This window comes from Staurois parvus, unplaced genomic scaffold (genome assembly GCF_062004578.1).
Source record: "Staurois parvus isolate SC_StPar_1 unplaced genomic scaffold, SC_StPar_1.0 ptg000505l, whole genome shotgun sequence".
Classification (NCBI taxonomy): Eukaryota; Metazoa; Chordata; class Amphibia; order Anura; family Ranidae; genus Staurois; species Staurois parvus.
The window spans coordinates 3,153,615-3,181,475 of record NW_028318301.1 but is presented as its reverse complement, the minus strand read 5'-3'; the positions used below and the strand labels follow the sequence as shown (position 1 = coordinate 3,181,475).

Sequence of the window (27,861 nt, the reverse complement as noted above, 5' to 3'; positions counted from 1 at the left end):
CTTAAAATTAGGGAACCCGGGTTCGATGTTAGTACACGATGTCAAGCACCCAAAATCACTATATCCCAAGGCCCTAAATCCTGCTAAAAGAGCATATTTGGTACAAATATCTAACAGTGTAAGGAGGTAGAGTCAGGATATAGCATAAGGGATAGCAAGTTGCTAGGGCTGAGGAAAATAATAAAACATGTAACCATACAGCAGTTAGGGCATAATTAAAAACTGTGAACCTCAACCCTATTAGCAATATTGATGAATTAACAAAGATTTATGTGCAAACAAAAAGCATAATTACAAAGATCCAGCTGCTTTCATGTATACTGTGCAGAGAATTATGAATAATGTGAGGGAACTAGCTTGCTGCGCAATCAGGTGCGGCGATGACTCAATGAAAGTTCATAGACAGAAAGACAGAAAGTTCATTCATGCTCCAGTAAGGTCAGCTTGAAATTATTGTTATGCATAGCCAGACAATGAGACGTAATACCGTGGCACCCTAATGAAGGAGCTACAGTTGACGCGTTTCACCCATTTGCTTTGAACACGGGCTTCCTCAAGATCAATAGAGGGCGCTCTCAACAACTTAATTTATAGGCTCTGCCTCATGTTGAAGCAATTCTAGCACAAGATGGCACTCCATACAACCTCAGCTGCTACAAATTATTCTTGTTAAAGCGGAGCTCCACCCAAAAGGGGATGTTACACTTTAAAGACTGGGCCCCAGCTCCCCATTAAGGATTGGCACCTTTGGGGAGTGGGTATCCGAAACTGACTCCCACTTCTGCTGCTATCGCCTAGGCGATCAGAAGTGGACGTTGTCCTCCCCCACTCCCTCTCCATAGTCTTCTGGGACACGTGACAGGTCCCAGAAGACTACAGGACCATTCAGAAACTGCAGCACTACTAGTGCATGCGCAGTAAGCACCCGGCTGGGAAGCCGCAAGCTGTCACAGCCGGATGCCCACACTGAATTTGCAGGCACCCAGAACACAGGATGGCTGGTGAAGCGGGCTGCATGGACTACACTATGGGATCAAGGGACTGGTGAGCGGCTATTTTTAAAAGTCAGCAGCTACAGTTTTTGTAAATCAAAGCACAGACTATTTCTCAAAGCAAGGATTTCAAACCATAAATATTCCCATATTAGATGGAAAGCACCAATGTAAAGATACAGATCGGCAAATATTAGCCCATAAGGTGCACCCTAAAAAGTAAACATTTACAGTAAAAATGGAACATCAAATTCCTGCATAGTGAGGGCCTCCTCTTTTGGAACGGAATACTAGCGGTCCAAGAACATAAAAAACGGAGATTAGATATTAAGTAAACAAATGGCCCCTGGAACAGTTGATTAGTAAAAGCATTAACCAAAAAGAAAAACTCCCAAGTTTATCTCATTATTAAATCCATTCAGGATTAGAGTACCGAGCTTATTTATCCAGTGTTTTTCTTGCTGGAGGACTTCATCAGTCACCTCTCCTAGCAGATAGTTTTAGGGCAAAGAACCCCTCAACTCTTAGACTGATGGTCAGGCCTCCATGTTTTTCTTTAAAGTGAAGCGCCAAGGGATTCATATTTTCCCCATTTCGGTTTACTGTTACTTCTAATAGCTCTCAGGTGTTCACTGATGCGGACACGGAGGGGTCTTTTTGTTTTGCCCACATAGAATTTCTTACAGGGACATGCAATCATGTACAGTACACTGTCTGTGGAGCAATTAATGAAACTTTTAATATCATATTATCACACAGGTAAACACCTTAGTCTTTTCAACAAATAGCCAGATAGAATAGTGTCCACAGGGAAACATTCCAGTAGTGTGAGGCGGCCAATTCATGGAAGATCTTCTAGCGAATTCCGAATGTACCAGAATATCTTTTGGATTACGCGCTCCTTTGACCACCATAGAAAGTTTAGGAACAACAGTTTTGGCAATTATCGGGTTGGAAGTCAAAACATTCCAATGTTGGCAAAGTATAGACCTGATCTCCCCCAATAGAAACCAAATTTGGAAATAAATCTTGAGGGGCCTGAAGTTGCATCGTTACTAGAAGCTTTCGTTGACTGTTGGAGTAGAGTACTACGCTTCCTCCTGGATGCCTGTTTTTTAGGTAATTTCAGGGCCCTATGGGGATATCCTTGTTCCCGAAATCTTTGAAACATCTGATTGGACTCATTCCTAAACTACTGAAACTGGATACAGTTTTTCCTAATATAGAGGAACTGACCCATTGGAATCTCCATTTTTAGAGGTTCCAGATGATGTCTACTTGCATAGAGGAGGGTGTTAGCTGATGTTCTAGAGCAAAGAGAACTTACCATGATAGAAATGAAGAGGTCCAAGAACGAAATCTCTTCATGCTGAAAATTATAAGTTAGTATAATATTGTGGTCATTGAGATTCAGTTCTGTCATGAACATATGTAGTTGTTCAACTGACCCTGTTCAAACCATTAGGATATCGTTGATGTACCAGATCCACGTCACTGCGTGGGGCAGGTACAAGCAGGAATGGAACACGTCATCTATTTGTTATTTTCCTCAGCGCTAGCTTCCACTACCAACGACTTTCTATCCCTTATGCTATATCCTGACTCTACCTTCTTACACTGTTAGATGTTCGTACTGAATGGTCATATGCTCTTTGGAGTGGAGGTTTTAGGGGCTTGTGATATAGCAATATTGGGTGCTTGACATTGTGTACGAATAACATCAAACCCGGGTTCCCTAATTTTTAAAGTGCCAACATTGTCATGTTTTTAATGGCGATGGGTGGAGACATAGTTTATTTTTGTATGTGTATTTTCATGATGTTTCATTGCAATGTGGTTTCAGTAAAGCTATATTTTCAGTTAAAACTACCTGGGTCACTTAGTAGTACCTTCTTTTCTTTATCAGCTCTTCCCTAAATATATCTTTAGTGCATGTTTTGGGGTACTGTGACCCGCACCCAACTGGTGAGTTAGTGAACTGATTCTAATAATTTTCTCCCTTATATGGTGTTACTGTATTTTTTGTTATACAGTTTCCCCTTTTTTAACATCCCTTTGGACACAGCCAATCACATAAAGTAAAAGGCCAATCACAGTGGCCTTCTGCCACATGATCATCTGTGTCCAACCACAGCTGACCACTATGTAAATACATGAGAAGAGAAAAAAAAAAAAGTATAGCCGGCAGTACTTTCCTCATGCTCTCACAGCGTGAGAAAAGTACTGCAGGTAACCGGCAACTGTGAAAGCAGACATGTGCACTAATTATCAGTACGCTTATTATCAGTGCAGCCCCAAAAGTGCCAGACAGTGCTGCCCATTAGTGCCCAGCAGTGTTGCCAATCTGTGCCAGTCAGTGCCCATCATTGCTGCCTATCACTGCAGCAGCATCAGTGCCTCCTCTTTAATGGCCATCAGTGCTGCCTATCAGTGCCACCTATCAGTGCCCATCAGTGAAGGAGACAAATTACCCGTTTGCGAAATGTTATAACAGAAATAAAGAAAACCCTTTTTTTTTCAAAAATGTTCGCTCTTTTTTCATTTATAGTGCAAAAAATAATATACCCAGTGGTGATTAACTACAGTTGCAAGAAAAAGTATGTGAACCCCTTGGGATTACGTGGAGTTTTGCATGAATTGGGCCTAAAATGTCCTCTGAATGTCATCTAAGTCACAACAATAGAAGAACACAGTCTGCTGAACATAATACTACACAAACATTAGATGTTGCCAAGGTTTAATTGCACATAACATGTAAACATTCACAGTGCAGGGAGGAAAAAGTATGTGAACCTTTGGACTTAACTGGTTGACCCTCCTTTGGCAGCAATAACCTCAACCAAACGTTTCCTGTAGTTGCAGATCAGACCCGCACAACGATCTGGAGTAATTTTGGACCACTCCTCTTCACAAAACTGTTTCAGTGTAGCAATATTCTTGGGATGTCTGGTGTGAATCGCTCTCTTAAGGTCATGCCACAGCATTTCAATCGGGTTGAGGTCAGGACTCTGGCTGGGCCACTCCAGAAGGTGTATTCTGTGCTGTTGCAGCCATTGTTTTGTTGAATTACTTGTATGCTTTGGGTCATTGTCCTGTTGCATCACCCATCCTCTGCAGAGCTTCAGTAGGCGGACAGATGGTCATACGTTTTCCTGCAAAATGTCTTGATAAACTCTGGAATTCATTTTCCCATCAATGGCAACAATCCATCCAGGCCCTGAGGCAGCAAAGCAGCCCCAAACCATGATGCTCCCTCCGCCATGTTTTACAGTGGGGATGAGGTTTTGATGTTGGTGTGCTGTGCCTTTTTTTCTCCACACATAGTGTTGTGTGTTCTTCCCAAACAACTCAATCTTGGTTTCATCTGTCCACAGTATATTTTGCCAGTAGTGCTGTGGAACATCCAGGTGCTCTTTTGCAAACTTCAAATGTGCTGCAATATTCTTTTTGGACAGCAATAGCTTCCTCCGTGGTGTCCTCCCATGTACTCCATTCTTGTTTAATGTTTTCCTTATTGTAGATGTGTCAACAAAAATGTTAGCATGTGCCAGAGATTTCTGTAGGTCTTTAGCTGACACTTTGGGATTCTTCTTTACCTCATGCAGCATTCTGCGCTGTGCTCTTGCAGTCATTTTTACAGGACGACCACGCCTAGGGAGAGTAGCAACAGTGCTAAACTTTCTCCATTTGTAGACAGTCTGTCTTACCGTGGACACATGAACATCAAGGCTTTTGGAGATACTTTTGTAACCCTTTCCAGCTTCATGCAAGTCAACAATTCTTGACCGTAGGTCTTCTGAGAGCTCTTTTCTGCGAGGCATGGTTCACATCAGACAGTGCTTCTTGAAACCAGTAAACCCAAAACAGGTGTGTGTTTTTTAAGGGCAGGACAGCTGTCAGCAACACATCCAATATCATCACACTGATAGGAGTCAAGGTTGGCTCACTCCTGGCTCCAATTAGCTCTGGGAGAAGTCATTAAGCTAGGGCCTCACATACGTTTTCCTCTCTGCACTGTGAATGTTTACATGTTATGTGCAATTAAACCATGGCAACATCTAATGTTTGTGTAGTATTATGTTCAGCAGACTGTGTTCTTCTATTGTTGTGACTTAGATGACGTTCAGAGCACATTTTATGCCCAATTCATGCAAAACTCCACCTAACCCCAAGGGGTTCACATACTTTTTCTTGCAACTGTATAGCCAAAAGAAAGTTCTATTTATGTGAAAAAATGATAAAAATTTCATATGAGTACAGTGTTACATGACCACGCATCTGTCATTCAAAGTACAACAGCACTGAAAGCTGATAATTGGCCTGGGCAGGAAGGGGTAAAAGTGCCCAGTAGGCAAGTGGTTAACAAAATTGTATAACCAAAAATGACCTACTAGTAGATACTAGTAGGTCATTTACTAGAAAAAAACAAGTACAGGCAAAAACACAAAATGCAGTAAGTTATATCAATTTAAAAGCTTTTTAGAAGAAAAAAATTTTGCTTCTGTGAAATCTGGACAACTCTCCATTAGAGACAGAGCAATTAAACACAAGTAGGGGGAAACCAATTTATAAACTGTAACCGTGCATGAAAATTCTATTGCAGCTCTGATTTAAAGAAGCAGATACGACCTGACATGGTTTGTTGGTTTGCTTACACTAGTAGTTAGATTTAGAAGATGCATAGCAATTTAGGGAGAAATGTGACTGTCCTCAAAGACCACCAAAGAACTGCAACTGTTCTTTATTAACTAGTGGTGTTAATATTTTATGAAAAATTAAACATGATTTTACTTTTCTTCACATTTTTTTTTCTTCCTATGCAATGTAAAATTCTCTAGGAGGGTTCTTTGTTAAGAGCTGCAGCAGTTTTTCTCTACTTCTCATGAGAAATAAATGCATCTTAAAACACACCTGTTTTTACCATACAGTGCTGGTATCCTCGAGCGCTTCAATGCAGGCATAAGTTGTGTGTGCACATACCTCTCACACCTTCTAATCTGCAACCAGAGTGTAATAAATCCAAGACTGATTCAGCTATGGCTGCTGCCACTTAATGCATATCTTGCTGCCCACCTCTGTGCTTGAGGATCCTTCCTCCTGGTTTAGGGCCTGAAGGATTGTTTGAGCCCCTGTGATGTCACAGTGGCAATGAAAAGGAGCTTTTTTTGCCAGAGCTCCTATACGCAACTCCATAAAAGCCTGTGTGTTCACGTACACATAGCCTTTTAGCAGAGTTTAGGAGCTGCCGCGTCTAGGAGAGGGCAGAAAAAACGCTTTCAAGATAGGAAGATTTTGTTTATTATTCTGCGAAGTTTCATCCAAAAGCGGAAGCTCTGCTTGTTTGCCTCCTTCCCCCCCCCCCCCCTGCCATATTTGGCACCTTTTGGAAGGGAAGGGGGAGCAGGAATTTGGTTTTGACAGGTACCCGCTCCTACTTTTAGCTCTAATTGTCATGGTGAAGTGAGCCGGGAAGTTTGGCCCCCTCCTTCCTCCTTCACAGGTCCCAGAAGACTGCCGGACCAATCAGGAAGCGCAGTACAACTCACGCATGCGAAGTGGGCACCCTGTTGTGAAGCCGCAAGCTGTCACAGCCTGCTGCCCACAGTTGAGATGCCGACACTGTGGAGAGAAGGGACGGCATGGGTGAGCACATCACTGGACCCCGGGACAGGTAAGTGTGTGTTTTATTCAAAGTCAGCAGCTACAGTTTTCGTAGCTGCTGACTTTTAATAAACACAAAAACGGCTGGAACTACGCTTTAACTGATGAAAATAAACAAGTGAGGGGGGATTTTCATTTTTTATTTAGTTGCCCAATAATTGTGCACAAAGATATTCTCCTATATTCTCCTAAAACCTCAATTTACTTTCTTAGGGCTCATGTACACTGCAGCTGATAAACTCACGTTCAGGAGCTTTTCTGCGTTTTTTATTTTTGTTTTTTTTTTTTAACTCTCCCCAATGTTTTTCCGTGTCCATGTACACACAGTCGTTTACAGGCAGTTGAGTATACAGTGTTTTTTTAACGCAGCAAATTTGCGTTCAGTAGATTTTATCAGCATTTCAAATGCCAAACGCTTATAAACGCGGCTAACCGCGTTTATATGTGTTTGCGTTTAGAAGCATTTTTTGACTGGTCCATATCCAGGGCACAATCCACTAAGCAGTATCCTACCGCATCCTAGTATGCAGTAGGATACCGCATAGCATTTTAAAAAAAAAACCCATTTGAATCTACTAAAAAAGGCTACTAAAATACTGCATGATTTTATCAAGTCATGCGGAATTTTAGTAGTGAAAAGCATGCATCATGTTTCAGCTGTCAGCGGGGTTCCCATTGACAGCTGAATGTTAAAAACAATTGCCGGCAATTAAAAAATAATTGTAAAAAAACGGCGTGGGGTCCCCCCTCCCATCCATACCAAGCCCTTCGGGTCTGATATGGATTTTGAGGTAAAGCCTCACACCAAAAAAAAAAAAAAAATGGCGTGGGGTTCCCCCCAAAATCCATACCAGACCCTTATCTGAGCATGCAGCCCGGCAGGTCAGGAAAGGGGGGGGCGAGCAAGTGCCCCCACCCCGAGCCATACCAGGCCACATGCCCTCAACATGAGGGGGTGCTTTGGGGTAGGGGGAGCTCCCCCCCAAAGCACCTTTGAGGACAAGGGCTTCTTCCACACAACCCAGGGTTGTGAGGGTCTGCAGGCGGGGGGCTTATCGGAATCCCAGATCACGTCCCCCCCCCATGTGAATGAATATGGTGTACATGGTACCACAACCCATTCACAAAAAAAAAAGCTGTAGTGTGAAAAAAGACATTCTTTGACAAGTCCTTTAATAAGAAAAAATTCCGCCAAAGTAGATCCAACATCAATCAGTCGAAAAAAAAAGGCTCCACTACCGACGCTGGCCCCCGGCCATCTGTTTAGAAGCTGGTTTGACAGTTCTTAAATATGTAAGGGGTGAGGCCATCACGTATGTGACCCCGCTCCATGTGATGTCAGTGACCAGCATGCCCCGATCGATGATGTCACATGGGGCAGGGTCACACGGGTGATGTCACCGGGTGGCCCCACCCCTTACATATTTAAGAACTGTCAAACCAGCTTCTGAGCAGATGGCTGGGGGCCAGCGTCAGTAGCAGAGCCTTTTTTTTTTTTCTTCGGAGCGGCAGCAGTGGCGGCGGACATCGTGATAGACATCGGAATTACTTCGGGGGACATTCTTTTATTAAAGGACTTGTCAAAGAATGACTCTAGTCTTTTTTCACACTACAACTTTTTTTTGTGAATGGGTAGCGGTACCATGTACCCCATACTCATTCATGTGGGGGGCCGGATCTGGGGGCCCCCTTACTAAAGGGGGCTTCCGGATTCCGATAAGCCCCCCGCCCTTGTCCCCCACAACCACAGCCCAGGGTTGTGGAAAAGAGGCCCTTGTCACCATCAACATGGAGACAAGGCGCTTTGGGGGGGGGGTTAGTACCCCCCCATGTTGAAGGCATGCTCAGATAAGGGTCTGGTATGGATTTTGGGCGAACCCCACGCCATTTTTTTTTCATTTTGGCATGGGGCTTCCCCTCAAAATCCATATCAAACCCGAAGAGCTTGGTATGGATGGAAGGGGGGACCCCACGTTGTTTGAATGCTTTTCACTACTAAAATACTGAATGATTTGATAAAATAACTCATGAGGTATTTTAGTAGTCTTTTTTAGTGAATTTACAATTTTTCAGTGCATTTTGGGCATTTGGGAGGTTCTCCTGAGGTTATCTTTCAAAAACTCTTCTAAACGCAAACGTGCATAAACGTGGCTAAACGTGTTATGTAAACGTGGATAAACTGACATTTTTTAACCTATGTTTTCCAGCAGTCAGTTTCCATCATTCAGAAGGGTTTTCCAAATGCCCCGTGTACACAACCCCTTAAATATTCAAGTTTGAGGTTTAACATTTTGGATTGAAAGACAGCAGTGTAGCTGTTCAATAATAAAATCAATCCTCAAAAATGCAACTTGTCTAATAATTGTGCACAGAGTGTACTAGTGCGGAAGCAAAGAAAACTATATATTCTTCTTTATTTTTTCATTGCCCTGGTCTGGAGAATCATAAAGGATGGAACTGGACTGTGAAACATCTGAAGGCTGGAGCGGAGATCGGTGCAGTGTCTTATAAGAACCCCACTTAAAGAGGAAGGCGCATATGACCTAATATGTAGGTCTATGGTCAAGGTGAGAGCATAAGCTTTTGGGAAACGGGACATGCACTTTAAAAGAAATAAGAGAACTCAGCGAGCGCTAACATATAAATAAAAGCAGCTGTTCACGATAAAGGATAAACCATAAACCTTTCAATCAACAATAAGATAAAGATAGGTGCAGCGCTTAAAATGTAGTCCTGGTAAATGTACAGTAATTAGCTCATAAAAAAGATGACAGTCCACACTAAATATAAGAGCTCAGAGATGATTTATAATATTCCCAAAGTCGTCACTTTCATAGAGTCGGTGAGAGGCAGGATATGTATAAAATGCGCACTCACCGGACGCGCAAAGGTATTGCGCAATGTGTCAATAAGTGAAGGTCTGCCAGGGGGTCCCTTTCAGGATGCAAATGGAATCAGCCCGGGATGGATGAAAATCGTCTGGATAGATATTCAAACCGGAGGTCCACTTTAAGGACACGGATGCAGCCTCTTCAATACAATGGGATAATCACCAGGGGGAGCTCTGGGGGATTAAGTGCTCTCTGCTACACTATTGGACAGCATCTGGTCGGTTTAGCGGCAAAATGCCACGGAAACCGGTACACTGCGCACATGGGCAGTTGCTTCGGGGATACCGAAAAGTAGATATCTTTTTCTTTTTTTCAAAATTTTTGGTCTTTGTTCGTTTATATCACATAAAAATAAAAAAGCCCTGTGGAGAGAAAATATAGCCAAAAGAAAGCTATATTTGTGAGAAAAGGACACAAATTTAATTTGGGTACAGCGTTGCAAGACCACACAATTACCAGTTGAAAAGCAAAAAATGGCCTGGTCATTAATGGGGTTAAATTCTCTGGATGGCAAGTAGTTAATTTACAGTGGTTTATCAACATATCCTTTGTGCACTGTGGGAAGGTGTTTAGTATCACATGAAGAGCACTGATTGAATTGTTTGCACATAGTACTGCGTGGCACTGTTTTTATATATATATATATATATATATATATATATATATATATATATATATATATATATTTAAGGCTAGTGTACATGTAGCCAGTGGCTAAATGGTTAGCACTTCACCTTGGCAGTACTAGGGTCACCGGTTTGAATCCCAACCACGGCACCACCTGCCTGGAGTTTGCATGTTTTCCCTGTGCTTGCTTGGGTTTCCTCCGGGTAATCCGGTTTCCTCCCACACTCCAAAGACATGCTGGTAGGTTAATTGGATCCTGTCTAAATTGGCCCTAGTATGTGTATGTACGAATGTAAGTGAGGGACCTTAGATTGTATGCTCCTTGAGGGATAGGGACTGATGTGAATGTACAATATACAGGTGAAACTCGAAAAAATAGAATATCGTGCAAAAGTTCTTTTATTTCAGTAATGCAACCTAAAAGGTGAAACTAATATATGAGATAGACTCATTACATGCAAAGCAAGATAGTTCAAGCCGGGATTTGTCATAATTGTGATGATTATGGCTTACAGCTCATGAAAACCCCAAATCCACAATCTCAGAAAATTAGAATATTACATGCAATCAATAAAACAAGGAGTGTACATAGAACAATATCGGACCTCTGAAAAGTATAAGCATGCATACATACTCAGTACTTGGTTTGGGTCCCTTTTGCAGCAATTACTGCCTCAATGCGGCGTGGCATGGAAGCCATCAGCCTGTGGCACTGCTGAGGTGTTATGGAAGACCATGATGCTTAAATAGCTGCCTTCAGCTCTTCTGCATTGTCCGGTCTCATGTCTCTCATCTTTCTCTTGGCAATGCCCCATAGATTCTCTACGGGGTTCAGGTCAGGCGAGTTTGCTGGCCAATCAAGTACAGTAATCCCACGGTCATTGAACCAGGTTTTGGTGCTTTTGGCAGTGTGGGCAGGTGCCAAGTCCTGCTGGAAAATGAAGTCAGCATCCCCATAAAGCTCCTCTGTCGAAGGAAGCATGAAGTGTTCCAAAAGCTCCTTGTAAACGGCTGCGTTAACGCTGGACTTAATGAAGCACAGTGGATCAACACCAGCAGATGACATGGCTCCCCAAATCAACACAGACTGTGGAAACTTCACACTGGACTTCAAGCATCTTGCAGTGTGTGCCTCTCCATTCTTCCTCCATACTCTGGGTCCTTAGTTTACAAATGAGATGCAAAAGTTGCTCTCATCAGAAAAGAGGACTTTGGACCACTGAGCAACAGACCAGGTCTGTTTTTCTTTAGCCCAGGTAAGACACTTCTGACGACGTTTGTTGTTCAGGAGCGGCTTGACAAGAGGAATACGACATTTGAAGCCCATGTCCAGGATTCGTCTGTGTGTGGTGGCTCTTGATGCACTGACTCCAACTTCAGTCCACTCCTTGTGAAAGTCCCCAACACTTTTGAATGGCCTTTTCCTGACAATCCTCTCCATCTCCAGGCTGCGGTCATCCCTGCTGCTTGTGCACCTTTTTCTTCCACACTTTTCCCTTCCACATAACTTTCTATTAATGTGCTTTGATACAACACTTTGGGAACATCCAACTTCTTTTGCAATTACCTTTTGAGGCTTTCCCTCCTTATGGAGGGTGTCAATGAAGGTTTTCTGCACAACTGTCAGGTCAGCAGTCTTTCCCATGATTGTGATTCCTACTGAACCAGACTGAGAGACCATTTAAAGGCTCAGGAATCCTTTGCATGTGTTATGGCTTAATTAGCTGATTAGAGTGGGACACTCTGAGCCTAGAATATTGCACCTTTTCACAATATTCTAATTTTCTGAGATTGTGGATTTGGGGTTTTCATGAGCTGTAAGCCATAATCATCACAATTATGACAAATCACGGCTTGAACTATCCTGCTTTGCATGTAATGAGTCTCTCTCATATATTAGTTTCACCTTTTAAGTTGCATTACTGAAATAAATTAACTTTTGCACGATATTCTAATTTTTCGAGTTTTACCTATATATGTAAAGCGCTGTGTAAAATGACAGCGCTATATAAGTACCTGTAATAAATAAATAATGTAGCCTAACAAAAAAGACATGCTCAGCAAACAGGGAAGTAAGTGTCACTTTCCCATGTGATAAAAGCAACAAATGTGCAACTCTTACCGTAATCTTTTTGTTAAAATCTTGAAACCAGAGTTTTTAATTCTGAAAGAAAATAGGACAATGATTAGTAGAAGGCATAAAATATGAAACATATAATACAATACACTTGTTTTTACCTGACACAGAGAATGGGATGCGCTATACCTTTTAATAATGTACTAAGATGTAGTACACAAACTGCACCTGAGAACACATGGGCAGAAGCTATGACAGTATCTTTATCAAAAGTGTCAAGTACATAGCACAGGGGAACAAAATTTTCAAGAATGAATGGAAATCAATATAGTTGAAAACATACATTTCATATATGACAAGACATAAAAGATTGCAAAGATTGCAAATGAAAGCCAAATTGCTAAAAAATAAAATCCCTAAGAGCCCATTCACACCATATATGTTGGGCTGCTTCGCCCAACACAGTCCCAATGCATAGACAAAGCAATTTCCTTCTAGGCCTACGAGTTCAGTTCACTCCTCTGTGCTGCAGTGGTGTGTGCTGAAAAAAGTCGGGCATGCTCTGCTTTTTTCAATGTAGTGTTGTGTTGTGTGTTGTGATGTGAAATGTAATTTTAAAACATTTCAATGAAAAGCGAAAAATAATTAAACAGTGCAATACATCATTTACAACACATAAGCACTGCTCCCTTCACTGCAGGCACCATTGTCCACTATAAAACATGGCCAATGGTGTGAATGAACTTTAAAAAAAGAGTTGATAATGTGGGACCTTTATGGGCTTACCCAGGGAAGATAGAAAATTATTATTTTCTATGTGTCCTGTTCACACTGCAACACTGGTGTGATGTGCGATGTAGTCAGCTTCAGAAAAATGCAGTTTGTCTGTATTTTTCTGCATTGCACTGGATGGTGTAGTATGAATGACATGAATGAAATATGACACTTCAAATTTAGGAAAGAAAAAAGAAAAAAGGAAGCAGTGAGAAGCACTGAAATGCTCATCAAACTGCTTCCTGCCATAGCCAACATGGTCACTAGCCAACATGGTAAAACACTGCGTTTTACCATTGCACTAGTGTAAACACAGCCTAATAGGCAAGAATTACTGTAGACAGTTATATGCCCTAATTCCTTTTTTCCGCAAGCTGAAAGTCATTAGGCTCAATTTACAAAAGCATTAAAGTTGCAGTATTTTAATTGCATGAAGTTTTTTTTTTTCATTTTTTTAATCAAAAATTGATCAATCCACTTCAAAGAAAAAATATGGGTTTCAGTTAAAAAATAAACGCACACTATATAACGTGTTCTCTGGAGTGACCAATCAAGCTTCTCGGTCTGGAAATCTGATGGATGTGTCTGGGTTTGGCGGTTGCCAAGAGAATGGTACTTGCCTGACTGCATTGTGCCAAGTGTAAAGTTTGGTGGAGGGAGAGTTATGGTGTGGTGTTGTTTTTCAGGGATTGGGCTTGGCCCCTTAGTTCCAGTGAAGGTAACTCTTGAGGCGTCAGCATACCAAGACATTTTGGCCAATTTCATTCTCCCAACTTTTTGGGAACAGTTTGGAGATGGCCCCTTCCTGTTCCAACATGACTGCGCACCCGTGCACAAAGGAGGGATCATAAAGATATGGATGAGCAAGCTTTGGGTTGAGGAACTTAACTGGCCTGACCTTAACCCGATAGAACATCTTTGGGATGAATTAGAGAAGAGACTGAGAGCTAGGTCTTCTCGTCTGGCATCAGTGCTTGACCTCACAAATTCGCTTCTGGAAGAATGGTTAAACATTCCCATAGACACACTCCTAAACCTTGTGGACAACCTTCTCAGAAGAGTTGAATCTGTTATAGATGCAAAAGGGTGGGCCAAGTCAACATTGAACCCTAAGGAATAAGACTGGGATGCCATTAAAGTTCATGTGCGTGTAAAGGCAGGCGACCCAATACTTCTGGCGATATAGTGTATACACCTAGGTGGATGCAGCATTGGTCCGATGCTGCATCTGTCCCTTGCCAGCTCTAAGACCGAGAAATGAGTGAAACACTGCTGAAACAGTCTCAAGGCTGCTCAAGGCAAGCTCAAGTGCTGGTGATTGTCAGTCACCAGTTCTCTGCTCTGCCCTTCCAGTGCTCACTGGAACATGGGGCTCTGGAGGGAGCAAGAGCAGCTAGTTCAGGCTCTCAGTGACTCGCTTCCTGTGCAGGCACCTGGTTGGATCCCAACCAAAGGGTTGGGATCTTTTCATAGCCTGGACTGGCTCTGTGACATCAGCCGACAAAGGGCTTTAGCCTGCGGTCAGCTGTAAATTGGTCACAGTAGTGCAAAGCAGAAAATACTACAATACCAGAAAAAGATCATGGTTTCATGAAACATGGGGCTGGGTATAACATGCAAATGATACAAGTTCAAATCTCGATTTAAGTATTTGACACTGCTGCTTAAAATAAGTTGACAACATTTTCCAAATGAAATCCAGAGACACCCTACTGACCTTTCTTACTTTTCACCACGCCTGAAAAACCATGACCTCTTCTCCCCATTTAAATCAGCATTTGAACAGTATAAACAAAATATAACTGCTAATCCCCACATAAGGGTAATCTGCCTGGATGGTCAAAAAGTCAAAACAGGGTTACAAAATGTTAGCATGACTAGGTTTATGAAAGATCTGGGATAGAATCCAGAAAAAAACTGCATTGCAGGAATGGATATGACAAGATTGTGCCTAACAATAGGCTTAAAAAGGAGGTTATTATTCAGAACCAGTGCATATACTATACACACAGTCTTCGGACCAACAAGATTCTGCTTATTATTGTGCACAAGCGACAGTTTCACAGACACACATATACCTCCAGACAAAGGAGAATTAGAAACACACAAAAACTAACACATTGCTTGAGCTTTCCTTAAAGAACTACTTCATTAAAATCAACAACTGTTGAGATAATGAACACTTTGGTCAGGAGATCTATGTAACATTCAATATAGTGTATAGAGTGCAGGGGTCAGGAACCACCAGAGACAAACCACCATTATAAGGCAAGAAATGTCCTGCAAAGACCTGCCCAGATCTTATTGTGTAAAAATTATGAACATTCTCACATTCACATCAGCGATAATAAAGAGGAAATAACTGTCAAAATAATTTAAAAAAGACACCTCAAGACCCCACCCTGTAGCAGATCAGTGTCGGGTGAAATCAAGTGTTTGGTTTTTCTTAATATTTGATCAGTCTGTATAGATTTAAAGCTGGCCATAGATATGAAAGGGTGGCTAGACTGGCAGGCATCACCTGACATCTGCTTTGCTTACCGTTTTTGCAGTCATGTCTCAAAAAGATTAAATGACTGCTTTGTACAGTGATTGGAGCTGCTGGGTGCGAGTACTTGGCTCAGTCCAGCTTGCTGTGGTCTCAAACAGGGGCACCAATCACTAAGGAGTGCAGACATATAACCTTTTATTAACTATGAGTGATAAACCTGTAAAGCAGATGCCAGTATATAACATACAAAGTGGAGGAGTGCAGGCATAGAATCTTACACTGATATTAACATAAACAGAGAAGAGCAGAATAATAGCCTCTTAACCCTCTTGTCATGAATTGTATAGTAATTGTACGGTATCCCTATAATTCGTCAAGTACTCTGCAAACATTTGGCACTATATGAAGTCTATATATTATAATGAAAGCAGGGCTCAACGGAGGAAATGCCAGACTCCGCACTATTCATTGCTTTCACCACTGATGTTGCCTCTGCTGTGCGAGAGCTCTAGGAGTCAGCACTACCATAACATAAGCAGAGGCTGACACCTGGAGTTCACACACAGCAGTGCCAACAGCAGCAGTGATGGACACTTCCTCCACTGGGCACTACTTTTATTTGGGTCTGCTCAGTTTAAACTGATGTCAGTTAAAGGGGTGTTTTCTCCAAGTTATGTCTCATGCCAACCAAACACCTAACAAGCCTTCTGCAAGCTGCGCCATGCTGCATTCACTTCCTGTCTTGACTCAAAATATTGAGTGCGGACGATGTTAGGAAGGGGCTGCTTGCAGTGTTGCTGGTGTGTGAGCTGAGGCAGCAACAGGTGAAGGTAGTCTCTGTAATACTGAGTTTGCTCCTTCCTTCTCACACTTTCTGGGGCCTAGGGATCTCTTCTGGAGACACAATCAGGAACACATTTTCTCTGGGGACAGCCTCCATAAAAATTTTAATAATGTTTTACATAAAGTAAAAAAAAAAATACAAAATTCAGATGTAAATGTCATATATTCAAAATGGGCTTAGCCTGTTATACCACAAAGGGCACAGTCCATATTAATATTTTGGGAATTTCTTTATGAATGGAATAAAAAATAATGTTACCATTGTTTTTGGCAACACAGTAGAATAAAACTCATCAGGACTGTGTAATGATAAAAAAGGGTAAAATGTCGTGTATGGGTAAATGACAGATGAAATTTAATGTTGGTAATGGCAAGGTTATACAGCTATGCCATAACCCAACTGTCCAGAATATACTAAACTGAAAGCGAAACTGCAACATTCAATGCCAAGAAGCTGCTGCAAAAGCACTTTAGTATGGGGGTCTATAAAAAGGAGCTAAAAACAGATACAAGATAAAGAGCAATGAGTCCGAACCTTTTGGTAAAGGAGGGGCTAAATTGGATAGAGACACCCATCAATACCTAGACAGGGGAGAGGTGCACTTACATTAAAGATGACCACGGTATACTGCAAGAGAGGAGGGGTACAGGTATTGGGGGCTATCACAACCAGCACCAATCTCCCCAATGGAGGGATCAGGGTTACCAGTCACAACCTAACCACAATCATTATTCACACCCAACACAGTATCAGGTACCAACATTTAATAGATACCAACCTTTAAATAAATATGGTGATGAGGGATACCCTACTCCTCGTTATCATGCACCCCCTCCTGTTTTTGAAAGAGGAAGGGGATTGGAAAGAGGAAGACCCAAAGGCCGCCCATTCCATACAACACAAGGGGAGGAAGAGGTACCAATATGATAAAAGGAGGAGAAAGAGAGGATGCAGGGCAGGAAGAAGGGTCCAAAAAAACGAAGGTATTTATAATCTAAGCAAAGTTAGACCTATAAGAATGAAAGGAAGCATTTTTTTTTTTTAATAACATAATTGGTTACGTTACAGAAAACTCTGCCACAGAAGGTCATAACTTAAAAATTTGAGGGGTCTGTAAGGAGTGATTCTTCTTCCTGTTTGCAAACTGGCAATATTGTTTTTTTCCTACTTTCAGAATAAAACTGCTGTTTGTAAGAGGTTGAACCCAATGTGACATTTATTGTGACATTTCAAATAAAACTTGGAATATGAAAATGCTGAGGTTACAGTTATTAAAAAATGCAGGTCCAATAATCAACAGATCCAAATTGGGTGCTGAAATAATATGCAGACCTCAACTTTTCCTGAAAAAGTCAAGCTGAGACCCCTTGCCTCAATTTTTGATCCATTTAGGTAACAGGTAGCCTCAATGACCAATAGGTGGATTGGAATAGTGGGAAAGGCCAGATAAAATGTCTGTTAACATTTGCAGTTTCAGCAACCTAAATTTCTGGATATACTAATCATTATGACATATGGCTTTCACTAAAGGATACTTCTGTGTAAAGGATAAGTTCACCTTTGGGAACGTTACATGTTCCACCCGGTTTTAGGGTGGAACATGTAACATATTTCCATAGCGGCAGCCACCCCTCCCTCTGACAAATAGTATGAGGAGAAGTCTCCCTGTACTATCTGTCAAATTTGAAAACAGCTTGGCCGAGCGGGGCTCCACCCGCATCATTCATGCATGAACATCCATAAATGAATGAACTGCAAGTATGGACATCCTCAGTGGCTTTCGGCTTGTAGTTTTCAATGAACTACCATGGTGCTGTGGAGCCGTCCATTGAAGCATCCTGTCAGAATATCTGCTTGCTGGTACATCCAGTACAGCAAGCAGATATTCTGACAGGTCTGCAGGAAACCTGCATGACATCAGTGATCTACTGATCGCTGGTGTAATGCTTTCCAGGCTTCTGTAGACAAAAATAATAAATTCACATTTTTTTACCTGTAAAAAAAGTGCATTTATTATTTTTGTCTAAAAGGTGAACTTTAAGCATTTTTAGTTTTAGTCTTAACTGCCCATGTTTGTAACAAGATCACTTTAAATCTATTTAGTAATATAAGCACAGATAAATAGAATAACTGAGTGGTGATGTATGGTAAATGCAGAATGTGTGGCAAAATCCATCAACACGTGCATATTCCTATTCAGCAAATTTCAGCTGCGTTATGAAAGATTGGAACTGCACCTGTGGCCTTCCAGAACGAGCTGATTCTATGTAAAAAGTTACAAAAGAATCAGAATGTAAATTACAAAGTAAAAAACATAATACTCATTTTTGCAGGAAAAATGTACATTTATCTTTTTTTTTTATAATTATTATTATAAACAGGAGCCTGAAGAACATTGCACCCATGACGAGGGTACAATGTCAGGCTCCTGCACACACTGCATGCAGCTCTGTTGCCCAAACCTTTGTAAGTGCTTTCAGTTACCTAACTGTAGACATTATTATTGGAATTGAAACTACAAGTCCACGATGATGGCAGATGGGGCATATAGAGGTGAATTACTGGCACAGCTGAGCAGGCAGAGCTCTGCATAGCCTCACCATTTTCAAAATGTGTCAGCAGGTGAGGGGCTCTGGCAGTGGGTGCATATAGGTGTAACATGCTCCTAAAGGAAAACCTATCCTTTAAGTTGCCAATAGACATGTGTTGACTATCACCAATTTCAGCTGATTATCAAATTGTAGCAGATACTCACAACCAACATTCTAAGATTAACGGATGTTTGGCCATAGTTTTATTTTGTAAAGTTGGAGCTGTAGTCGGGAGCAAGAGCAGCAAAAGCCAATGCCTCCTCTGTAGTGCTGTCTCCTGTCCCATGTGGAGTGATACCAACTGCACTCCACCTCTTATCCTGGCTACAGGTCTCCAGAGTGGTGGTGGTAGCAGCAGGAAAGAAGAGATCTTCCAGTCAGTGTGAAGCAATACACTGATGCGCTGCGGTTTACCCACACCACAGGTACAGTGCCATGTACTTGCAGCTTTCCTGTGGGTCTGCTGTGCTTAGCCATAGAGTTCTATTACATTCTGTTGGTTTGGTACACTTTCTGAAAGCACACCAACTCCTGAATGTAGGAGTGAGTTTTCAGAGAGTGCACCACACCTTCAGGATATAATAGAAGTCTATGGTAAAGTGCAGCTAACCCAGGAAAGTTGCAACTGCATCAAGCTGCACCCACATTGCAGGTAAACTGCAGCACATCAGTGTGAAAGCAGCCTTATAGGGGCTCAGAACAGTAAGGGTTCATTTACAGTTTGGGGGGTGGTAAAACCCCATAGTTACACGTGTTTTTAACACCCCCACCGCCCCCCCTTTAGCTGCAGTGGCGAGAGGTGTACACATGGCGCCGCTGCAGCAGTTCTTATATGACCGATTATGATTTGTGGATTCATCACCTACCAAGCATGACCCATTCAAGTGAATGAGGCCACTCTGTAAGTGACCTGCAACCTTGTGCAGTACAGAAAACAAGTGGCTAAAGCAAGCAGCATTGTGTTGCTTTCTTCCCATCTGCTTTAATCCCTTGGACCCCGCAGAAGCATGCAGTTACAGGATGCTTGCAGAGTGGCTCCATTTACTTGAATGGGTCATGATTGGTAGGCTACCGGCTGCCAATCACGACCCATGCCGCCTGCCAATCACGCCGCACTCCCTAAAAGCAACAGGGTTTTCTCATTCCTGCTGCAGCATGTGTACACCTTTGGCTGCTGTCTCAGCAGTTAAAAGGGGTGGGGATTGGGGGAGTAAAACCTTGACTCAACTGAAGAGTCTTTACCACCCCCCAACCATTTGTGTAAATGAGCCCTAAGGGTGCCGCTGCCAAATACAACTAAGGGCACTGCTGCTCCTCTGAAAAGTGTTCCAAGTGTGTTTGACAGGTGGTGAGAAGACGATATGTTGCCTCCTCACTACCTGATTTAAACCCATGAATTTTGTGCAATGCACACTATTGAGACACGGTAGTATGGCAATTAAAGGTTTAACCACTTGCCGACTGCAGATAGCCGAATAACGGCTTTACCATGGCCGGCATCATATGGCGTATAAATAAGATGCAATAAATGCAATTGCTGGTTATGGGCTGCACTTTCCTCACGCTGGCACAGCGTGAGGAAAGCTCTGCTGCTAACCGGCAATTGTCAGAGGATGGATTGGCACCGATCATCCCTGATGATCAGTGCCCAGCAGTGCCATCCACCTGTGCCCAGCAGTGCCACCGACCTGTGCCCAGCAGTGCCACCCATCAGCGCGTCTAGCAGTGCCGCCAGTCAGTGCCCATCATTGTTGTATATCAGTGCCGCCTATCAGCATCCATCAGTGCTGCCTCTCTGTGCCACCTCATCAGTGCCACCCATCAGTGCCTCCTATCAGTGCAGCCTCATCAACGCACATTAGTGAAGGAGAAAATTACCTGTTTGCAAAATTTTATAATAGAAACAAAGAAAAACTTTTTTATTCAAAATGTTTGCTCTTTTTTTGCTTATAGCACAAAAAACAAAAAGCCCAGTGGTGATTGAATCCTACCAAAAGAAAGCTCTATTTGTGTGAAAAAAAATTATAAAAATTTCATATGTTTACAGTGTTGCATGACTGCACAATTGTCATTCAAAATGCGACAGCACTGAAAGCTGAAAATTGGCCCGGGCATGAAGGGGGTATACTGTAAGTGCCTGGTAGGCAAGTAGATAAATCAGGTGTGAGAAGACAACACTATGTCCCGTGATCTTTGACTTCTCCCATGTTGTTCAGGTAGATCTCCACCTCTAACCACTTTTGGGCTGCCCGCCTACAAAGTGCTGCCGACGTACCCGTATGTTGCTGGTATTTTGCCAACACGGGGGGGGGGGGGGCGCTGCATGCCTGAGCAGGAGCGCAACCCTACCCCCAATCGTCTGCTGTGTCCACAGGAAACAGCGGAATGAGAAGCCTGGTAATCGGGACCCAGCGATCACAATGACAACAAAGCTTTTATGAGCATTGCTTCCTGTACCATGTGAACAGCTGGAGCCAATCACAGATCACTATTATATTTAACTGTCATGAACGTCATGACAGTTCAAAGCAAGCTTTGCATTGCAGAGCAATGATCCTCATTGCTCATGCAATGCAAAGTGTAAAAAAAAAAAAAAAATAATAATAATCAGATCATCCCTCCTAGAGTAGTACAATGTTACTATAGTAACATTGCAGAACTCTGATGAAAGTTTTTAAAACTAATGTTTTTTTTTTTGTTAAGAAATATATTTATTTTTTATTTATTTTACCTAGTTGCCACCCGCCACCCACAATGTGCGGGCACTGGGCAAAGCGACGTATTCTTACATCTAATGAAAAATAGTGCAGCACTTCTCCCAATAATTAAAATAAATTAACAAATATGTGTACATATATATATAAACACACAATGCAGTGCCAAAAACAATGTGCCACAGTCACCTAGGTGACAAATAAACCAGATATCCAAAATAAAAAACAATGACAAAGACCCTTACGGATAAGGGATACAGAACAAATAAGTGATAAGTGCCAAATGTGACCACACTACAAAACAAAAACACACTAAATAATCTGGTAGTCCATATTATATGGGTGCTTTATATGCTCATGCAACGTGCAAATGGTGTTATAAGATCTGTGATAGTGTCAGCACACTTCACCCACTGTGGCTACAATGCCTCCTCACCTCCTTCCTGTGACCCCAAGGGGCCAAAAAGCCTTCAGGATCATCAAAGTCTGTCAGTTAGCGCCTCTCCCAGCCAGTGTGAGCTAGTGTCAGGCTGCCCACCACATAATCACAATCACAGTATAGCATCTATAACTGCATAAATTCCAGTATATATACACCATAGTTTGTAGACGCTATACCTTTCCAACAAACCAATTCACATGAAACTTATTGGCATTTTATCTTTACCAAAGACATGTTACAGAATACATATTGGCCTAAATTTATGAAGAAATTTGATTTTATTGGATATTTATCAAATAGTAGCATTGATTGTATTGGTATGCAGGGCTTTCAGGGGGAACGCAGTTCCGTCACCTCCAGCATTGAATGTATGTAATGGCAAGGGCTGCTGGAGAGTGCAGTAAGGCCTATTGATACTGCCTGCTGGGGAATATTTTATCACTGGAAGGGATCTATTTTTGCAAAGTGGTCTCATTGCTGGTGGGGAATTTGTTTCTTGGGGGTCCACTGTTGCTGGAAGGAATTTACTGCTGAGGGAGGATCTATTGTTGCTGGTGGTGTCAGTTGTTGCTGGAAGGGATCTGCTATTGAGGGAACGGTCTACTGTTTCTTGCTGCTGGAAGATCTGTTGTTGCTGCTGGGGGTCTAGTGTTGTTGGGGTGGTATTTTGTTGCAGGGGCCCATTGTTGTTGGGGAGGGTCTATTGCTGCTGGCTGCGGGGGATCTACTGTACTACTTTTTTTGTTACCATTAATAAATTCCATACAACTTACTAAGCACCACAACATGATCCATGGTTCTGTATTCTCTAATAGGGGTGGAACCAAGGCATGGTAATTGGAAGTGAACACAATTAGTGATTAAGACGGGGGAGTTCCTGCACCTGTTCTCTGAGAGAGAAAAAAGCCATGTTGGTATCCAATAAGGCAGGCCCTTGCACTACATAGTTGATAGGAGATCTAAAGGAGATCGTACAATCAAATTATATAGTGTATGGTGATCTTTACAGAGTCTAAGGGACACACTTCAGTTTTTAATACTACTACCTGCATGTCAGTACAGTAGTGGGTGGAAGCAATCTCCTGGAGAGGGAAGGGCAGGTGCAGGGTGTGTGCGCTAATGAGGTCAGCTGGTGAATTACTTCCTGTGTCTTAATAGGTTCCATCCTAAAACTACATAACAGGAAGTCATGAAATTTTTCTATGAAACAAGCTGGAGGCTGAAGGTAGGGCCTTGTCCCAAAATACATAGAAAGCTTTTTCTTTTCTGCAACAGAAGTATTATAATGATGTATTGGCACATAGGGAAGCTGGAGTTTAGGGGAAAAAAAAAAAAAAGGTGAACCTTTAACCGCTTGCCCGCCTCCCTATAGTAGACATACTGCTACAGGGTGGCAGGGTTGTGCAAAATCACCTATATATTCGTTATCTGCATTTCCAGGTAGGGGGTGCATGTGCCACCCTACCCGCTCCGCTATTGGCGGCTAGGGATATCAATCACTGGGTCCCATCGGCAGTCGGCGATCGCCATGTAAAGCTGACAGGGGAGAGACCTGTGTGTAAACAACACAGGTCTCTCCTCTGTCAGCATGGACATGCTGTTTTGTATCTCTCTCTTGTATCTATCAGCAGAGAGATACAAAACAGCATGTCTCTCTAGTAAAACAGCACACAGCAAACATAGTAAAACACACACAACACACACCCTTTGATCGCCCAAAAGTTATCACCTTCCTGCCTAGTGGCATTAGTACAGTGTCAGTGCTTTTTATTAGCACTATTTACTGCATTAGTGTCACTGGGGATGTCAGTGGCAGTTAGTTCCCGCCCAGTGTCAGAATGCCCACCGCAGTCCCTCTAAGTCGCTGATTGCCGTCATTACTAGTATAAGAAAAAAAAAAAAAATTTCAGTATATATGCCGCCATTTGTAGACGCTATAACGTTCACATAAACCAATTAATTTACACGTATTGTGATTTTTTTTTTTTTTTAGCAAAGACACGTAGCAGAATTAATTTTTACCTAAATTTATGACAAAATTTGATTTTTTTAAAACATTTTTATTGGATATGTTTTAGAGCAAAAAGTCAAAAAAGTCAAAAATATTGTGTTTCTTCGAAATTGTAGGTCTTTTTTTTGTTTATAGCACAAAAAATAAAAATGCAGAGGTGATCTAATACCACCAAAAGAAAGCTCTATTTGTGGGAAAAAAGGACAAATTTAATTTATGTACAGTGTTGCATGACCGCGCAATTTTCAGTTAAAGTAACGCAGCACCATATCGCAAAAAATGGCCTGGTCAAGAAGGGAGGTAAAGCCTCTAGAGGGCAAGTGGTTAAAATGAAACCTACCATTCGATTTTTAGACTGATCATTTCTTTGTGAGTGGGCAAACATTCAAAATCAGCAGGGGATCAAATACTTATTTCCTTATATATATATATACACATACACACACAATTTAAAAAATGTAAGCAGTATTGAGCCTTTCTGTGATGATGCACAGATGAGACCTTATAAAAAATGTAAACAGCACTAAAATTTAAAAAGGTGCAAATAAAATCTGAAAACTATCATCTTTAGAAGGAGGCAGCATTTGTGACAAAGGTGAGGAAAAGCCACCAACTTCCACTACATAAAAAGTAAACATGAACACATTTTTCAACTCCTATAACAAAAATTCTATTTTTTTTTTTTATCAGGTTTGTACATTTATTTCACATATAAAACATTTGCAGGCAAACAAGAGAAACAAACTTTCAATATGTTAAAAAAGCTAGAGAGGTATAAAACATTACTGGAAAATATAAAAGTGGCAGACTGAATTTTAAAACAGAAAAAATGTCCACAAATGTTCCTGCACAGCATCATAATGTAGATGTAAACAAGCATAAAGGCTAATGCATTTGTAGTTTGCATACAAAAATGGTTATTTTGTCTGCGTCAAACCATAAAAGATCCTATTTAAAGAAATAAAGTGTTGATGATTCCCTATGGCAGGACACAAGCATTTAAGTTGATTAGCTAGCCCCAAGCTATTTTAGTTAAGATATATAAGAAAATAAAAACTGCTGCTGTATGCTATCTGAAAGTCTAATTTTAATGTTTTGGTTTCGATACAATCTTCAACAAAGAAGATTCTCGATTACAGGAAACAAGTATGCTTATTTTTAATAAAAAACAAAACCACACACAAAAAAACCCACATTTTTATTTTAGTGTAATTAATACTGACTAAATAATATAACTTTGCATTAGCTACGGGTAATGCAGATTTCTAATAGGAAAGTTGTATTTTACTGCTCATCGCTGTAAAGCTGCAATGTTGCAATGTGTTAGTAACAGAGATTTATTTTCTTACATTTTACCTAACTATTCTTATCACTGACAAGTTTACTTCTCTGAGGTATTTACCATCTGAATCATTCAAACAGGTCAATTCTGCTTATGGAATTGTTACTATGCAATGCTGACCCAGTAACCTTGAAGAGTCCACAAGTAAGCAGTAACAGAAAAGCACGGTTTTAAATTCTAAGGCTCAGGTCACACTGCCTCGACTTGGGATCCGACGTGTGAGACCCCAAGTCGCATGACATGTGCAATCCCTTGTTAGTCAATGAGAGCTGTCTTAATTAGCACTACTGAAGTCACTCCGACTTTAGAAAAGGTTCCTGTACTACTCAAGGTAGTCAAGGTGACTTCTATCTGATTTGAGTCCATATAATTAAATAGAAATCGCCTCCAAGTCGGATCCTCTTCTATATTGTTGTGCTTTGGATCCGACATTACAGGAAGATTTCCCAGGCATTGCATGAAAGTTGCTTCTGAGTTGCTTCAAAGTAGTACTCAAGTTTCCTGGCAGTCACACTGTAAGTTGCGTGACTTTCAGGTAGCAGTAGTGTGAACCGAGACTAAGGTCTGCAGATTTAAATAAACTGGTTAAGTAACAAAACAGAATGTTCCTGAAAACCTCATAAATGCACAAGCAGATTCTTACCTGGTTTTTGCAAGTGAAGCTCAAAATAAGTAAATTGGTTGCAGAGATTCACACGAAATCTGTGTAGGCAATTTACTTAATTTAAGCTTCACCTGCAAAAAACAGGTAATGTTAGGTTCACATCATGCAGATTGAGGATTGCACAATTTCACAGTGCATTTTTGAACGTGTGTTTTTGATGCAGATTTGCATTTTTTTTAACAATAGGAAAGTATTGACTTTGATACCACTTTGATGCAAAGTTGCCAAACTCCCGCAGAATTTTTTACTGACAAAGTATGGAAAAATGTACTGACTGAACAATTTTTTTTAAGGACAACCTGAAAAGTTACAAAGTTCCTATCAAAAACAAAGACAATTATATTGTATTAACAAAAAATGGAAACACTAACAATACCCATAACAAGTAATTTGCCTGGTTTACACTTAAAAACTCAACACAGCACGACATTATCAGCCCCTAATATTTACAGACAGTTGTAAATATCAGTGATTTTTACAAACTGGCCAAAAATTTACGGTTGGTAACCCTGCTTTAATGTGACTTTGAATGGGCGTGATTTGGATACGACTTTGGATGGGTGTGATTTGGATGCGACTTTCATGATACTTGAGTAAGAGAGAGTGTAAAGCTACATCAAAGTCGCACCCATCCAAAGTCACATCAAAGTGGCATCAAAGTCAATACTTTCCTATTGCCAAAAAAAAAAAGCCAAATGTATAAAAATTTAAACGCTTGCGTTTTTGGTGAGGTTCAATTGAAGTCTATTGCACATAATAAATCTGCTGAGGGAAATAAGTCCCTAACCCTTTCAAAAAAATGCACTGGCTCATAATGCACAGATGTGAACGAGATCCGTAGGAAATCACGTTAAATAGACTGTAGCATGTTTCTGAAAACTTGAAATACATGTAAGTGTGAGCCTAGAGCAAGAATGTGTTTGTGCAGGAATTTTTTAGCCAGTGAGCTGACAATACTGATTGTCAAAGGCATCAATCATACACGGAGAGTTAGTTGCAAATTCTCCAGGAACAGGTAATTGTTTTCTTTTATATGGAAAAAAAACTGGGTTTTAAAACTAATATTAAAATGCTTTTATTGGATTTAAGGGACACAAAACATTAGTAATTCTGAGATGTATGAGCTATACTGCTGCCTACAGGAGATTGGACCTGGCAAACAAAGGCGTTAATTATCCAGCATAACTCCTCCCCTTCCTACCATGCTTCAGTTTAGTGCAAAAGCAGTAGTAGAATTAATCATAAGATAGAGGAGTGGAATCTTGTACAGTTCAGCAGGGGCCAGCCAAGATTCAATCTGTCTATTGGCTAGGTGGTTGTATGCAAATCAATCAATGAATCGGCTTGGGTACAACCAGCCTGTCAGATTTTTTAAATGCAATTTTGCAGATGATATCCACTAGATGCAATCATGTGTTCAAAATAAAATAAGTATAGCGAGCGCTCAATATATGTAAAATAATAAATTAACCAGCTGCAAATGCACCAACATAGGATATCCAAACAACCCAGTAAAAGTATATACAGTGGGGATCGAAAGTTTGGCCACTCCAGCTAAAAATTTGTATTAATGTGCATAAAGAAGCCAAGGAAAGATGGAAAAATCTCCAAAAGGCATCAAATTACAGATTAGACATTCTTATAATATGTCAACAAAAGTTATTTTATTTCAATCATTTACACCAGGCATGTCCAAAGTCCGGCCCGCGGGCCATGTACGGCCCGGGGGTTGGTTTAATA

The 27,861-nt window shown here is 41.2% G+C and overlaps 1 protein-coding gene across 3 annotated transcripts in view; it reads right to left on the bottom strand.

Moving 5' to 3' along the window:
• PC (pyruvate carboxylase) overlaps positions 1-27,861 on the bottom strand; it is a 1,112,699-nt gene that overhangs the window by 944,176 nt on the left and 140,662 nt on the right. For all 3 annotated transcript variants that reach the window (XM_089689964.1, XM_089689966.1, XM_089689965.1), the window contains exon 2: positions 12,294-12,335. The gene's annotated coding sequence lies outside the window, so the exon portion shown is untranslated. The remainder of the gene's footprint in view (positions 1-12,293; positions 12,336-27,861) is intronic.